This window comes from Eulemur rufifrons, chromosome 17 (genome assembly GCF_041146395.1).
Source record: "Eulemur rufifrons isolate Redbay chromosome 17, OSU_ERuf_1, whole genome shotgun sequence".
Taxonomy (NCBI): domain Eukaryota; kingdom Metazoa; phylum Chordata; class Mammalia; order Primates; family Lemuridae; genus Eulemur; species Eulemur rufifrons.
The window spans coordinates 14,042,384-14,059,057 of NC_090999.1; the positions used below are offsets into that span (position 1 = coordinate 14,042,384).

General features: G+C 34.6%; 1 pseudogene; it reads left to right on the forward strand.

The window, feature by feature from the left end:
• Window positions 1-14,901: 14,901 nt before the first annotated feature.
• Window positions 14,902-16,674, forward strand: part of LOC138398003 (GRB10-interacting GYF protein 2 pseudogene) — a 44,223-nt pseudogene continuing 42,450 nt past the window's right edge.

The window sequence follows — 16,674 nt, forward strand, 5'->3', positions numbered from 1 at the left end:
CTCACCTATATGGATGTGCTAAAATAGAGTATGTAAGAACAGAGAATCTAACAGTTAACTATGTTCCTCCAGAGAGCTTAGGGGCTGTTCCTTTCATTAAAGTAATAATAAATATGCTATGATGCTATCATCAAGATTTCATGTAAAGCAGGAGGGCTAAATCCCAAGACATTTATTTCTGCTGTCACCAAAGGCAGAGGAAATGGGTATTGGTTATAAAACACAATTGACCTCCATCACAAACAATCTTAATTTCTTTTACTTTTCATCTTGTGTATTCCTGTAAACTCTCCTTAAATATTTCATAATGAGAAAAATACGAATAAAAACATCAAATTAATTTAATGTTTTTACAGTTATATCCCATGTATGTCTAAAGAGGATATTACAGCTTAATGCAATTTTTTTAAATGATGAGAACACAAACATGATTAAATTATAAAAAATATTTAGGGGAAAAAATTAAGATGCATGAAACGAAAAAGACACCTATGCTGGATATAAAGATTCTATTTAAAATTAGATGTGACCATATTTATAGCCAACAAAAAAGAGACTATAATGGATATGTTGCTCCTTATCCAGAATAGGAAGCTTGTTCTTTCCTGTGGGTCAGTGTGGTAGTTTTCTATTGCAGCTGTAGCAACTCGGCGCAGATTTAATTGTTTAAAGCAACATAAACATATTATCTCACAGTTCTGTAGGTCAGAAGTCTTGGTGGGCTCGACTGGTTCCTCTGTTCCAGGTCTCACAGGGCCAAAATCAAGGTGTTGGTTGCCTTGGGCTCTTATCTATAAGCTCTGAGGGAGAATGTGCTTCCAAGACCATTCAGGCTATTGGTAGAATTCAGTTTCTTGCAAGCTTTCTGGCCAAGGTCCCTGTGGTATCCTGGCTTGCTATTGTCTGGGAGACTCTTTCAGCTCCTTAAGATCACCTGTGTTCCTGTTCACTTCATCCTCTTACTGTTCAAACCAGCTACCGCATGTTATTAATAAGTTCTTCTCATGCTTTGAGTCTCTCTGATTTCTCTTTTGCCAGATTTCTTCTGCTTTAGCTGCAGATATTTCTCGGCTTTTAAAGGTTCCTGTGACTAGATTGGACCCATCCATATATTTCAGGTTAATCTTTTTACTTGAAAATCCTCAACCTTAATTACATCTGCAAAATTCCTCTTCCAAAATATTATCATGTAATGACAGGTTTTAGGAACTAGGAAATAAACATCTTTCAGGGGCCATTCTGCCTAGTACAGGGAGGAACATAGAATGTCCAGCTTTCCTGGTACTGAATAATTACCAAAACAAACAAACAAACAAACACTTTTCAAATGTGACTTAATTGGGGTCATAGCAATAATTCAATGATAAGTAATAATGTCTTCAATATCCCTGATATTATGCAGTTGTGACTTCCCCCAAAATCTGGTTTCATAATAATAAAATATTTGATCAAGGTAAGGGTAATGTAGTGTCTTTTAGAAGTAAATTGTCTCCAGATGTGTAAATATGGTACAATCTTTAGACAATCATCCTGAAATACCATTTTTTCCAACTGACTTTTTGATAGAGGCTAGAATTAGGTAGTTCTCCTTAAAAGTCTCTAATTAGGGCCTAGGATTCTGGTAATTCTCTACTGTAAATTGAGAGGTTTGTTCAGTGTGTGAATTAGATAAATGAAAGATGAGCTTAAACTCTAATTTTTTTTTTGGTCTTCCATTGTCAATAGAATTATGTAGGTAAGATCTCTCAAATATCAGGTGAACCGAAAACAATGTCTTAGATATATATAAATTGGATGCATAAATTTATGTATATAAAGTGCTTGAAAATTAGCTAAGATTTTCCTTCAAATGATGAAGATGCCTCATTTTCTTTCTTTCTAAATGTACTTCAGCTGCTGAGAGAATTTAATATGCTGAGTGATATTTCTGGCCTTTTGGCAAATCAGGCATATCCTGAATGTAATGATAATCCCTACCCAGCAGGTATTTCTAAGTGAATACAAACAAAATTAACTGTGTGCAAATGTTCATATAATTATGGTTTGACATGATGTGCATTAGACACATTATTTTCCTTATTATCAATAGGCAGATTGCAGACTAATTTAGTTATTCCAAAGACATAAACAACCAATTTTTTAAGCACCAAAATAAAAAACAACTAAATCAATGTTTGAGAAAACTAAACAATGAAATCAATATTTTGAGTTACACATATTCAGAAGACATCTTTTTGTATTTTTATTTTCTTTCATGTGCTTATAATAGGTTTTGAAATATCATTTCCTCTTCTTTTTAAACATAGATTATAATGTATATTTTGGTAGTCTTTTATTTATCCTTAAAAATAATGAGACAATCAAGTATTTCCTGTGAAAATATTGTATTAAATCAATATATATGTTTGTACAGAAATATACATATATATTATTTTTCAATATTTTATGATATTGAAATCTCCAAATCCCCACATCTCATGACTCTTAGAGTAAAATTGAGAAGAAAAGCTGTTGACCAATATGACTCGTAATTTCTATTTGCACATTTGTAAACTGCAAAGCCTTTCAAATGCTTATCAGCTCCAAGAATGAGTAAATACAGAACATTGAGCTCCTGTTGCTCCATGTTCCAACCACCCCACAAACTGCCATCTGTTACTCATAGCTGGAGAATTCTAGCATAAGGTCTCTATGAACTAGATGCTTGTGTTTTATAAAATAAATGGTGGAAAGAAACCAAAAATGGTAATTCAAACATGTTAGAGTCTCATCTCTGCCACTGACAAATGGGCTTCATTTTCTCTTTTCTCACTGCAAATAACAAAGTGTCCTCCAGAGACTTGTGTTAAACGCTGCCTCTAGTCGTATGTTATTTTGGTAAGTAGGGAGCAACTGCAATGGAGCAACAACATTATTTGCAGATGTTATTTCATGTTTTTAATGTGTTCCTTATTAACGTGTGCTAAGTCACATTTGCACTGAAATTAAGTTACGATGAAACATATTGAGGAGCAGAAGCAGGATCTATATCATAATTATTTGTATTTATTAATAATAGTATATATCTTAGTTCTTATGTAGGATTTGTAAAAAGTTACATGGAGACAGGAGTAAGATTAGAATTTTGAGTGACAATTTTAAATAATAAATATATATGGTATAAATATATATTTATATGAGTTTATAGAAACCAAAATTTAGAGCTAATGTGAAAGACATTATTTAGATTATCTGGTTTTGATGTGAGGAAAGAGTGCTGATCCAGACTGCTGTTTACCTAGACTCCTCTTTGCAGTCTTAGCCTCACATCCACAGGTGTCATTTTACCCATACAATAAGGAGGGTCATTAACGCTTGGTATTTCATAGCCAGTATACTGAGTAATACTTTGCAATAAACTGCATATATTGACTTAGTGGGAATATGTAATATATACATATATATACATATATATATAATCACATACATAAGTATGTATATGTTATACATGCATACATGCATATATTTTTACAGCATAATTTGGGGCTATAATCCAACTCTGTTTCATGAACACATTTGGAGAATTCTTTGGGCAGAATATGGCTGTCCTATAAGGTCACTTTACCTTCTTTTACCTACTACTCTCATTTGCATTCCCACCCCAGCCCAGAGCCTCTCTTGATCCTGTAGGTTATTACTGGGTTCATTAAATCTTTATCTCAGAGATTTTTTTTTTAATTATGCAGAGTTTTCATACCACCTATCATTTCTAGAATGTTCTTTCTATAAAGCATGAAGGATTCATGTCTGTTTATCTTGATCGAGCACTTTCTGTCTCTATAGTACTGAATTAACTTATAAAAATGCAGGATTTCGAAGATACTATTCTCTTCAAATATAAATCCATCCTTCCAAATACTGTCAAAATGACATTCTCTTTAGCATTTTTTCCTGATGAATATTGTGTATAAATATCCCTGATTTTAAATGGAAAAAAAATAACTTTAGGTTAAGTACTACCTGAAAGAATCCTTGAATTTATGATTTCTGGGCTTAAATTCTATTCAAATGTCTCTGCATTTCAATATTTTACTATTTCTGGGCCATATAAAGTATTAGGACAGCTACCTCTGATATATTTGCTATGTCACAAGGGGTAAAAAAAAAGATCTCACCCAGTTTCCTTGTTATTTCCCCAAAACTTTTAGTTTCAGAAAGACTTTTAATGAAAGTGATTTCATTCTCAAATTAGTATGTATATTCTAACTAACGGTGTATATACAGTTACGGTCAATTCATCTGAGCAAAACAAATTATTGGATGTGTCCTACCTTCCAGGTAATTGATTATTTCGAGAGAATACAGGGGAAAATGAACTACACCTGCTAATCTCAGAAAGTCCATTTATGGTCGGGAAATAAAAATGTAGCCACATAAAAATATGATAAATGGTGAGAGGTCACATTACACTGGTGTTTCCTAAGTGCTGCAGTTAGGGAATCAGAAGCTATTAATTTTATCCTAGGGTTGAAGATATATTAGTATTAGTTTTTGAACAACTAGGGAATGTCAAGGTGGATATGACAAAGGTAACGCAGGCAGTAGAAACAGTACAAAGAGCTTTACACGTGCAAAGGTCCTTGCGGTCCAGTAATATGCATGTGTGAAGGACAGAACTAGTGTGGAGTCAGACTTGAAACTGTTCATGAGCCAACACAAAGAATTTTTAAGCAGTGGCCTAACAATGTGATTTGTTTTGTAAAGAGTGTTAGGGATCTTAAAGTGGAGGATGGATAGTTTGGACTAGAAGGGTGTTTTAATAGTTAACCATAGAGACAATGAAGACTTCAACTAGGGCAGATGTTGTGGGGGAAAAGATACATATGGATGTCCCTAATATGTACAGACATGTGCACGTCTTTGTTTCATAAGGTTTAAAGACTCTGGATGGCAGAGAACAACACACTGACACTTACACAGACAAAAGGCAGACCTACGTTACTTTCAGCTCCAAAAGCGAGAAGGCTGCCAGGCTGGGACACACAGCAGGTTGCTCCTGGGCACAGGGTAAGTTCGGGCTGGAGTTGTAGGAGGCAGGTTATGTATGGCAAGTGGGGAGACGTGAGCAAGGTTTGGGACCTGGTTTGGGGGTGGTTTGGGGGTGTTTAGTGATCCAGCATGTGAGATTTTAGGGTGTGGATTTTATAGGCTGCTTAGCAAGGACAACTGGCCAACCTCTAGTTAGGCCCTCAAAATTGAGTCAAGACAGCATGGAAAAAAAAAAAGAAAGAATAAAAGAAAGAAAGAACAAAAGAAAAAAAAAGAAAGAAAGAAAGAAAGGAAAGAAAACAATATTACTCTCCTCATAAATATGTCCCATGTCATCTGTGTGTTTCTTCTCTATTTCCGACTTTCTGCAGTCATCTTCTTCCTATAACAATGTTCTGCAGACAATATTTCTGAAATTCTGGTATGAATATGTTTAAAGTGTATTTATTTTATGGGATTTCACAAAAACCTACTAAGCCATATGTAAGTAATTTAATTTTTTCACTGAAAATGTATACATGGTCATAGTACTAACTTTAGAAAATTCACATTGGTATGAAGAAGAAATAGAAATCCCCAGTAATTATGATACCACAAATAACTCCTATTGGGATTTTACTGTGTATTTTTTGATTTTTTTATATTCAAATATAATTTCTCTGTATAAAATATTTTTTCTAACTTACTAACATAGACTCTTATAATTTACTTTTATCAGGTAACAGCATATCAAGAACACCATTCATATCAACACACATTATTTTCCTACATTGTTTTAATGGTTACATAATATATGAATCGGTCATAATTTATATACTCTTCTCTTATAAACTCTCCTGCAAGTATTTACAGACTTGTCTCTTGGCATATATGCCTAAGTCTACCTTAAAATTGTTTCTGTTTGGAAATGAATCAATGGTTCAAAGAGTTATGGCATATTTTAAAGCTTTTGGTATTCCTATATTTATAGCCAGAATAATATTACCCTCTTTGGTTCTTTGGTTGATTGGCTACCGACTAGATACAACAATGTTCCATAATTTATTGCTCAGTTTTATTTTTCTCACAGGGTATTTTTTTTTCCTAATGAGTAATTATTTTCCTCAATATACCATTTGAGCAACTCATCCTACTGCTTTGAAGTAATGCCTTATCTATTTATGAATCACATACACATAGTCGATCATGTTTCCAAACTTAAATTTCATATTCATTTGTCTTTCTCTCCATGGTTCTATATATTACTATTGTAATGATTAGGATTTCTTAATATATTTTAATATTTTGTTATACAGTCTTTTTTTCAATATTCTTTCCTTCCTTTTGTACATTTCTGGTTCCAAGTAAATACTAATCCAGTCCTTTAGATGGCAAAGCTTGAGATAAGACCAAAGTGATGGTATTATGGTCTAGGAGGTGGAACCTCCCTTCAGGGATGGATGGGAATGGAAGAAGAGGAAGTGAGGCAACACAATGAGCATCAGAAGGAGCCTGAAAGAGCCAAGCAGGTCTCTTGGCAGACATGTCCCCTAAGCACATGTGTCTCAATTGTACTTGTGGGATTTTAACTTACAAAGATGACTGAATGATGATGTGAGAGGTTAATGCCATTGAAAGAGGAATTTGTTACTTAACATTTCTCAAGAGAAGTGGGCACAAAAACCACACAGGGCCTGTGATAGTTGATTGTGTGTGTCAACTTGCCTGGACCATGGGTGCCCAGATATCTGGTTATACATAATTCTGGTATGTCTGGGAGGGTGTATAGAGACAAGATTAACATTTGAATCTATAGAATGCATAAAATTGATATATATTATCTATAATCTCCTGTTGTTTTTGTTTTCTGGAGACAGACACACAGCCACATGGGGCAGCACCAGGTTTTAGCAGAAAGAGGAGTGAGGAAAAACACACACAAAAAATTTAGAAAGAATCATTACTTAATAAAAGATAACCATTTATTAATTCAAATATTTCTTTTATTTCTGAATCTGTCAGTGTGGAAAATCTAGCATTCTTCATTTCACAAGGCAATGTGCTCTTGTTTGATTTACAGGAAGGCAAATACTTTCTCTATTTTATAACATATATATTGACAGTTTTTTAAAATTTAACAACAAAAATTGGACCAAAGTGTGAAAAATACATGCAACTGCCTCTTTATTTACTCTTAATACTGTTCATATTTTAGGTTTTATATGTAAGAATCCTTAGTTGTTTTTATTTTTTCATAGTTTTCTTCCTTGGTCTTGATATTACTATGGAATAGAATAGAGAATTTATGAAATATATATCTACCTGGTGAACACAGTATTGATTGGTTATCAAATTTGATTAATTCTCCAAAAGTTAGAATAATTATAATCATTGTAACCTTAAGCTCAAAAGAAAAAGAAATATTGCAATTTTTAAAATATACTTTTCTTGTAAAGAATCAGTGGCTCTGTTTAATGTAATAATACTATTTCGATTATAATAATGTTTTGTTACAAAGCTTACATGTGTCATTTCTTTAAACCAGCTCTTTTCATATTATTAATGTTAGCATATTTTAAGTCAATAATCTCATTTACTCATATTGGTTTATTTCTAACAGCATCCATCATTGTTTAACAGTCTGTTGGAGTGCTACAAATTTATGAGTCTTTATTATAAAGGCTCTTTTTGGCAACAGATAATGCTTTGTTAACTATCATCAAATAAGGTTTAGCTTTCTTATTTCAAGAACAATTGTGTTTTTGATGGGAAACAATGTATCATAACAGATTAAATTTATTTTATATAATAGTATAACTGTTAGGGATGAGGCTTAATAAAGATTCTTACTATACGTTTGATATTCATTAATCTTTAGACAATAGTATATTTTATCTTTTGTGTGTGCATATGTGAGATTTTCTATGAATACTTGTTTTATAGCTGTAATGACATTAGTATCAAAATACATGAGTTGGATTTAGACACATGGAGGGAGTGCAATTGTGGTAGTATTAATTTTGCTCATTAAATATAAATATATTGTCAGCTCACTGAATTCTGATCATATATTAATAACAGAATTATGCTCCCTGACTCTCATGTGGATGGGTGCAGCCATATGATTAGTTCTGACACACAAATTATGATTGTATAGAACAGCTCAGTTACAGGAAAGAATATATACTTGACAAATCAAGACCTTCAAGAGCTTTCTTTTCATATGCCATATCTTCAAGAATTTGGGATTTGATTCCTACAGAAACCCAGCTATCTAAATGACTTCAACGAGTGGAGCTGCCTCCACCCTAAACTTACAATGGGTATGTTACTTGAGCAAGAAATAAGCTTCCTTTATATCAACATGTTGCTATTTTATTTGCATATTGTTTATTGTTGTAGAATAACCTCTTCTATCCTGACTTGTATAACAATATTCACTTTTCCATATGCATATAATACACGTCATTAATATGCTTGTTTTCTATGAAAAATATAGTTCAAGTTTCAATGTGGTACTCATGAATTCAAAATAACAGAATTTAAAACTATACATTTGCCTAACGAAATATTAGTGGCGTTTTGTATTGCCAAAGGTGATAAAGTTTCTTATTCCCTGTATTTCTCAAAAGAACAAAGCAAGAATGGATTTAGTTCTTGTGTAATTACCTCAGGAAATATATTGAAAAAACATAAGGATTACATGGACTAGGATACTATTATTATAAAATATAGCACAAACAAATCCAGATGGAATTATAATGTTGATGTTGATAATAACAAATATAATGCCAGCAAAATTAATATTTATTTAATATTTAATATGTGCCTGTCACTGTACTAATTTATATGCTCTATCCAATTTAATTTTAATAGTAATCTTTTCATATAAGTACTGATATTATTCCCATTTTTTAGATAACAAAGCTAAGATTCAGAGAGGAATTATGGACTAAATCTTGTCCTCCCAAATACTGTACCTCAGAACGTAATCGAATTTAGAGACAAAGTCTTTATGTAGGTGATTAAGTAAAAATGAAATTGTTAGAATGGGGTCTTAACCCAATATGACTGGTGTCCTTATAAAAAGAGGAATGGATACCAGAGATCCACACACAGGTACACAGAGGAAATACCACGTGAGGGCACCATGAGAACGTAGCCATCTACAAGCCAAAGAGAGAGACCTGGGGACAAATTAGCCCTTCCTGCAACTTGATCTTGGACTCCAAGTCTCCAGAACTGTGAGAAAATAAATTTCTATCATTTAAGTCACCCAATCTGTGGTATTTTATTTTGGCAGCTTAGTGGACTAGTACAAGAGGTAAAGATAATTTGTCCAAACTAGCAAAAATATTGTGTGACAGAGACAGCATTTACACCAGGAGTGTTTAACATCAGAGATTGCACTTGTATCCCCAACACACATTGCATTCTGAATATTTCTTTGTGTTAGTAACTCCTTTTTGTTAGGCACTTTCTTGCTTCTATAATAATTATTGTTCAACAATAAAATTGCCATAAGCCTATTTCCCCATATTACAATCGTAATTTAGATCACAAATTCACTCCCAAACATCTGTTGAGAACACATTGGATGTCTGAATTAAAATGACTTAAGGAACACAGTTTTATGGTATGTGATCATCAGATAAGGCTCCCAAATGGTTAAAAATTCCTCTGAATAAGGGAACTATGCAGCTTAAAACCCGAAACAACACAGATGAGGAATTTTGAAAGATGGTAAAATTTTTACGTAAATTTATGTATGTTAGGGTATTCATAGTTCTATTTCCAGCTAAAGCTCTCCTGTGGGCTCCAAACTGCTTACTTGACATCATTAAACAAGATAACCAAATTAGTGTCACAGTCCTGCTGTCCATGGCTGGACTTTGAAGTGTTTCCCCAGTTCTTGGACTCCTGGCTTGGAGAAATCGCGAGCCTTGGCCCCCATGACGGAGAGAGATGACAGACACTCAGCAAGTATGCATGAAGAATTTATTGCAAGGAAAGTTTAAGGGTGCAAATCGAAAGTAAATTTCCTGAGGGGAAATGGGTCTGTCTCCACGAATGGAGAAGGCACTGTCTTCTATGTTTTTCCCTTTATATGCTAATAGTATATGTTGATGTAAAGGTCAGTTATAATTACTTGTGACTACATGTCACATGTTTTAGGGTCTGGATTTTTCCAGGTATGGGCATAACTTACAAGGTTATGTTCCAGACATTCCTTTCTCCTATACTGATGAGGAAAATCACCGTTTGTGGTGTTTTTCTATTTTCTGATTGGTGGTCACTGTTCCATGATCTAATTACCCCCTTCTTTAAGGTTGAAATAACTGTTTTCTCTGTTTATTTTTCTTTAACTGTTTCCTCCTTCTTGTTTTTCCACCTCTTTCATTCAATTACCTCCTGTTTTTCTGTCCCTAACATTAGTACATATTAGCAAGTCAAGTAGACGCTTATATTTAGGGTCATTGTCTTACTTTCTGTCTAATGTTAACAAACCTACAATAATTTGAAAGTGTTTGATTGCATAAAATACCATGAATAATGGAGTATGTTTTATAGCTCAAATGAAAATTACAAGTATTTTTGAATTCATATTTCAATTTTGTATTACCAATGGCTACATGCTACTGAATCCATTCATGTTATCTATGCTTGACTCATCATTATTATCATAAAGTAGAGCTAAAGGAAAATAACAAGAACAGAGCCACTATCTCTAACTGTGAAAATATAACTTAATCTTTCCTTCATAATTGGAGATTTATCAAAACTAATTGTGTATAGTGCAAACATCTATAGCAAAATTTTACTTTGGATTATATATAAATCACCATTCCAATGAAAAAAATCCAGCAATTTCCTATAATGGAAATATGTCATAAATTTAAATATTAGAAATTATTGAGAATATTAGGTAATCAATTAATTTAAGACACCTAGTCATCTTGTAAATGAATTTTAATAGGTGCTATCTTTTATCAGTAATTTAAAAACATTTCTCTTTGAACTTAAGATAATTTCCCAGTAGCACTAGAAAGGAAAGATTTTCTTTTGTCCTCTTCCTTTATACTTCCTTCCATTTGGCTTCATGTTTGTATTTATAGAAATTCATTTGTAATCCATTGCTTCCTCATTGCTTAGGGAAGTGATGGTGAAGTCATGGGAGGACAATATTCAAAAAAATTCTCAAAATATAAAATTAGGTTCAATTTTGTTCTAGCTGTTTTTGTCTCTTTGTTCTTGGCATTGTCCACCTCTTCTAGAAGGGTTTATTCTACAAAAAAGGCAAGAATAATGTGATCTTACATAAATTTGCAGCACAGAATACTATGGCAAGAATTCTTCCCTCACTCTATAAACAAATTTGGAAAAGAATCAGATGGATTATAAAGAAATAATATACTTGTTATCATACTACTGCATGTTTATAGAGGTAGAATGAAATCTTTGGTTTGCCTTTCACATTTACATGCTTATCCTATATTTGCTTTTCACATTTACATCCTTATCTTTGCAAATTTCTAAAAATTACATTGAGTTATACACAGAAAGCATCTCAAAACTATAGGAAAGAGTCAAGTAGTTGACATGGAAATGGGAGATTTGAAAGACAAATTCACCTTCTTCCCTCTATTTAACACTCTCTTTTACCTAAATAAATCATTATGGATAGTTAGTATATGTAAGTGGTTTTTAACTCTGGACAATTTTATTCCCCAGAATAATATTTGGCAATGTTTGAAGACATTTTTGATTGCCACAAATGGAGGAGGTGAAGGTTCCTATTGGTCTCTAGTGTGAATAAGCCAAAGATAATATTAAACTATTATATAATGCACAGGATAGCCCCATAACAAATAATTATCTAATCCGCATCCTGGTATATCTTTCTTTCCAGCAATTGCACTTATACATATGCACATGCATGTTTTGTTGACTGCTGTGTGACCAGACTTAAAAAAGTACCAGGCATATGGTAGAGATATTACAGCTTTGCATTATATCCTCATGAATGCTGCTCAATCATTAATATTGACAGAATTAATATATTTCCTGACTATTAAAGCTCTCTAAATGAGTGCATTTTTAGAAAAAAAAAATAAAAGAACTTCTCAGTCAATTTGGTAGAATAGTCATCTTTCCTTATTAGTTGTCCAATGTAGAGAAAAGACTATTTCTTAAAATATTAAAATACAGCTTTACTACCAGTTCTAGACTTCTGTGTTTGCCAGTTTTGAGATTTGTCAAATTTATGAGTCATACTAAATCATTTCTGCCCTTTCAATTGTTCCAGTATTATTTTATTCTATCATGCAAATGTCTGAATCTCAATGGATTCACCAATAACCATCTCTACCTTAGGAATTTGTGAGAGGGATGACAAACATCTCAGGAGAACGTTGAATTGCACTGAAAAGGGCATGATGTATGACGAATAAATGAATGAAAATAGAAGGAGCAGAGAGCAATTTTGGGATCTGATGAATGATCTGCTTATATCACATGTGTTTTCTCATAACAAACTAATAATGAAACTTACTTTAGGAAACTTATAAAATTCTTACTTTTTTTACTTTCACAATTTTAGCTGTAATACTATAAGTTATAATAGTAAAAACTTCTTTTTCTTTACATTAGAACCTTGTTCCTTTGCAATGTAGAAAATTATAATTATTTTATTTCATTCTTATCAATATTTCATTCCAGTATGTCCTGAACTTGACAAATGGAAAATTATCTCTTTTTTAATTAATGGACTTTGCAGACAGCAAATTAAGGAATTTTGAGTCATTATAATAACTTGATACATTTTTAATTTAGCATATGATCCAACTCTTTCATGACTTGTACCTGAAAGAAAGAAAGGAAGGAAGACAAAAAAACAATAGAAAAGGAGAAGAGGAAAGATGAGAGGAAGAAAGGAAGGGAAAGAGAGAGAAAAGAGGAAGGAAGGAAGGAAAAATGCATTTGGCACTACTGCCCCACCCCAAAAGGCCCAAAGTCAGCTGTTTCTTGCCAAATCACATACTTGTATGTGTGTCACTAACTCCACTAGATAGCAATTCAGTGCTAATGGACTCTTCTGGTAGCTAGTGACTGTCCTGTGTGCAATACAGGTAAACCATGAATAAAAGTTTAATAGTCAACCATGAAATGAGAAAAATGAGAATAAAATAGAAAGTTTTCAATGAAGCTACAGCTAAAAGGAGTGATCTTTATCTGCTAATATATATTTTCTATTTTACAATATTAAAATAGCTTGTATATCATGAATATTTTATTTTGCTATCTTGTCAGAACAATAGATTGCAAATCTATACTGTTTTTTATAAGACTTTTGAAAAATTATGGTTTATAATGCTGTATTCAATAGTCCATCAAGACATGGTTTGCATTAGTAAAATATACTAAGGACAGTATATACTGTACCTCATTTTTATCTCAATTATATAACTTGTGTGACACTTATTGCATTTGTATAGGTTTATTCAACCATTTAAGTTCTAAAGATAACACCTAATTTTATAGTACTCAGTTTTTAATACAGTACAAATGGAAGCAAAAAGGAGAAAATATAAAATGTTAAAAGTTTATTCTGCTTATTAATGCATGCTGACGATATGATTAGTATTCTGGGCAAAATTCATTAACTAGGTGGCCAATATATAATGGATTCAGATTTGATTTGAAATATGAAGAGAAGAAAAGGTAACTTTATAAACAACAGCATTAAGTAATATTCATAAGAGGTAAAAACTTAAAGTGTTCATAAAATATAAATTGGACTTTTTTAAGACATTTATTAACTGCATTGCTCTCACCACTCTAAATTCTTACTATTCTATTGCTTTTTTGAGCTATATTTAAAATATTTAGAGAGAGGTTTCAAGATGGCTGACTGGAGGCACCTAGCATTTGCCTCACATGAAAAATAGTCTAAGAGGGAACACTGGAATTCAGCAGGGAAGTGACAGGGAATCTCTGAGTCATGGAAAGAAAGGGAAGCGAACCAGCTGTCCCAGCTGGAATTGTCTGGAAGCTGGGAGAAACTCCCCAGTGCAGGAAAAAGTTAAGTGAGAAATCCCCAGTGGTCCGCATTCTCCTAACCATGGGAGATCCCCTCAGCACTCGTGGGCCCTGACCCTAGTGTAAGGAGCCGCTTGGCATCTGTGTGATGATGTTCTAAACAGGGAGTTCGTGCTGGGTCCCACACACCCTCTGAGACACAAGCAGCTGCAGCACAGCACCATTGTGGGGGCCTAGACCACACAAGACTACAATCTTTCCTGGGGTCCAACAGCTCCTGCATCTCCATATCCCTGGAGCCCCACTGACATCTCCCTACGTCCACCCAGAGGGCCATAGCATTGCAAAGCTGACTAGACCAAGCAATGCAGGCGAGTCTGCCGCACTCTAGCCCACGCAGTGTCCTACACCCCGGGGAATGGTTGGTGAAGCACACTGAGGAGGCTGCCCGCAGACAGAAGGAGCTGAAGCACATTCTCTTCAGGGCCTGGGAGTTGACTGCCCAGGTTCTGTAGCCATCAACAGCCAGCACACCTCCCAGCAATAGGGCCACCACGTACCAGTGTGTGTTCAAGGAGACTAGGGATGTGACTCCCAGGCACTGTTACAGGGCCTGAGGACAAGCCCACCCTGCCCACCATTGCCACCGCACAAGCTCACGGTCTGGGGGTTGCTCACACACATCATCGGGAACCTAAGGGACAGGCCCACCTTACCCAGTGCTGCCCCCAGCGGTACCCACATTTTCCTCCAGGGGCCTGGGGATCAACCCATCCCAGGTGCCACAGCCTGTGCCCATGTGCACCACTGGTGACCTGAGGATAGGCCTGCCCTGCCCACTGCCACCCCGCCAGCATGGGGCTTGGTAATCAACCTGCCGTGCCTGTTGCCACTGGCACACACATGCGCACCAATAGGAGGTGAGAAAACAGGCCCAGCCTGCCTGCCATCGGAGCCTGCGAGCACCCACAGGAAAAAAGGAAACCAGCACACCCTGCCTAGCACAGCCTGCACCTGCATGAGCCATCAGGGGGCCCACCCCATGGCATCACCCCTGCCTGTGCATTCAGGTTAATTCCATATCTTCCAATTGGAATTGTATTGCAATAAACATATGAGGGAAAATACAAAATACCCCACCACACAAAGAGCAACACTGTGCTAGCCGGGAGTGCTCAAGAAAATTGTTACAAATAGATTAGGCAAATTCCAATGAGATGGGCCTCAGCACTCTCTTGAGGCAACGGGCTTAAACCAGCCCTGACTGCTTTAGAATTGCTTTAGCATGTTCTAAACAAAGCATGTTACGTCCTATAATAACTTTTAGCTAATTGCATACTAAAATCCCCACCTTGTAGAGAGTTATATCATTAACATAACATGGGTATTGTGAAGGCACATGATGATCATACTTCCCATGATTAATTTGTTTCCATGCGAACATGCGATGACACAATGAAAGAGCTCAGCATCAATCGCGGGGAAGGGACTTAGGGAAACCACACGTAGGCGTGTTGATCTTACTCTCCAGAAAACTCCTGTACTGCCCGGGAGTAAGCGCCCTGTGTAAGTACCCTCTAATAAACTCATCTAACTCGACAAGCTGGACTTGTCTGAGTCATTCTTTGGTCTCTCTGCTCCATCTCCATTTGGAAGGCAGTTTTTCTAATATCATCCCAGGATATTCCCAAAACAACATATGAGTGCAGGTTTCTTTGTAATATAATGACTTCTTTTCCTTTGGGTAGATCCCCATAGTGAGATTGCTGGATCAAATGGCAATTCTACTTTTAGTTCTTTGAGGAATCTCCACACTGTTTTCCATAGAGATTGTACTAATTTGCAATCCCATCAACAGTGTATAAGGGTTCCCTTTTTACTGTATCCGTGCCAATTTCTATTGTTTTTTGACTTTTTAATAATGGCCATTCTGACAGGGATAAGGCAGTATATCTTTGTGGTTTTAATTTGCATTTCCCTGATGATTAGTGGTGTTGAGTGCCTTTTCATATTTTTTTGGCCATTTGTATATCTTCTTTTGAAAAATGTCTGTTCATATTTACCAATAAAAAAAGAGAGTATACACAAATTGCCCAAATGAAAAGTGAAAGAGAGATCTTCAGTAGTGATCACATGGGCATTACAAGGCTAATAAAGGATTTCTATGAACACTTTATGTCCACAAATTTGATAATTTATAGGAAATGGACCAATTTTTAAAAAGATGCAAATTATTAAAATTCAAAGAAGAGACAACTTGAATATCCCTGTATCTATTAAAGAGAATGAATAAATAATAAACTTCACAAAAAGAAAATATCAGGGCCATATGTTTTCATTGATGAATCCTATCAAATATTTAAGGAAAAAATAGTATCAATTCTCCATAACTTTCTCCAGAAAATATAAACAAAAGAGATCTTTACTCATTCTATGAGGCCAGCATTACTTTAATATCTAACTGAATACGTTTTACAAAGAAGGGATAACTAAAGATAACTTTCATGTACATAAACACAAAAATTGTAAGCAGACTTTTAAGATATTGAATTAAACAATGTATAAAGATAATTATACTCTATAACCAAGTGAGATTTATTACAGGTATGTAATACTGGTTCAACATTT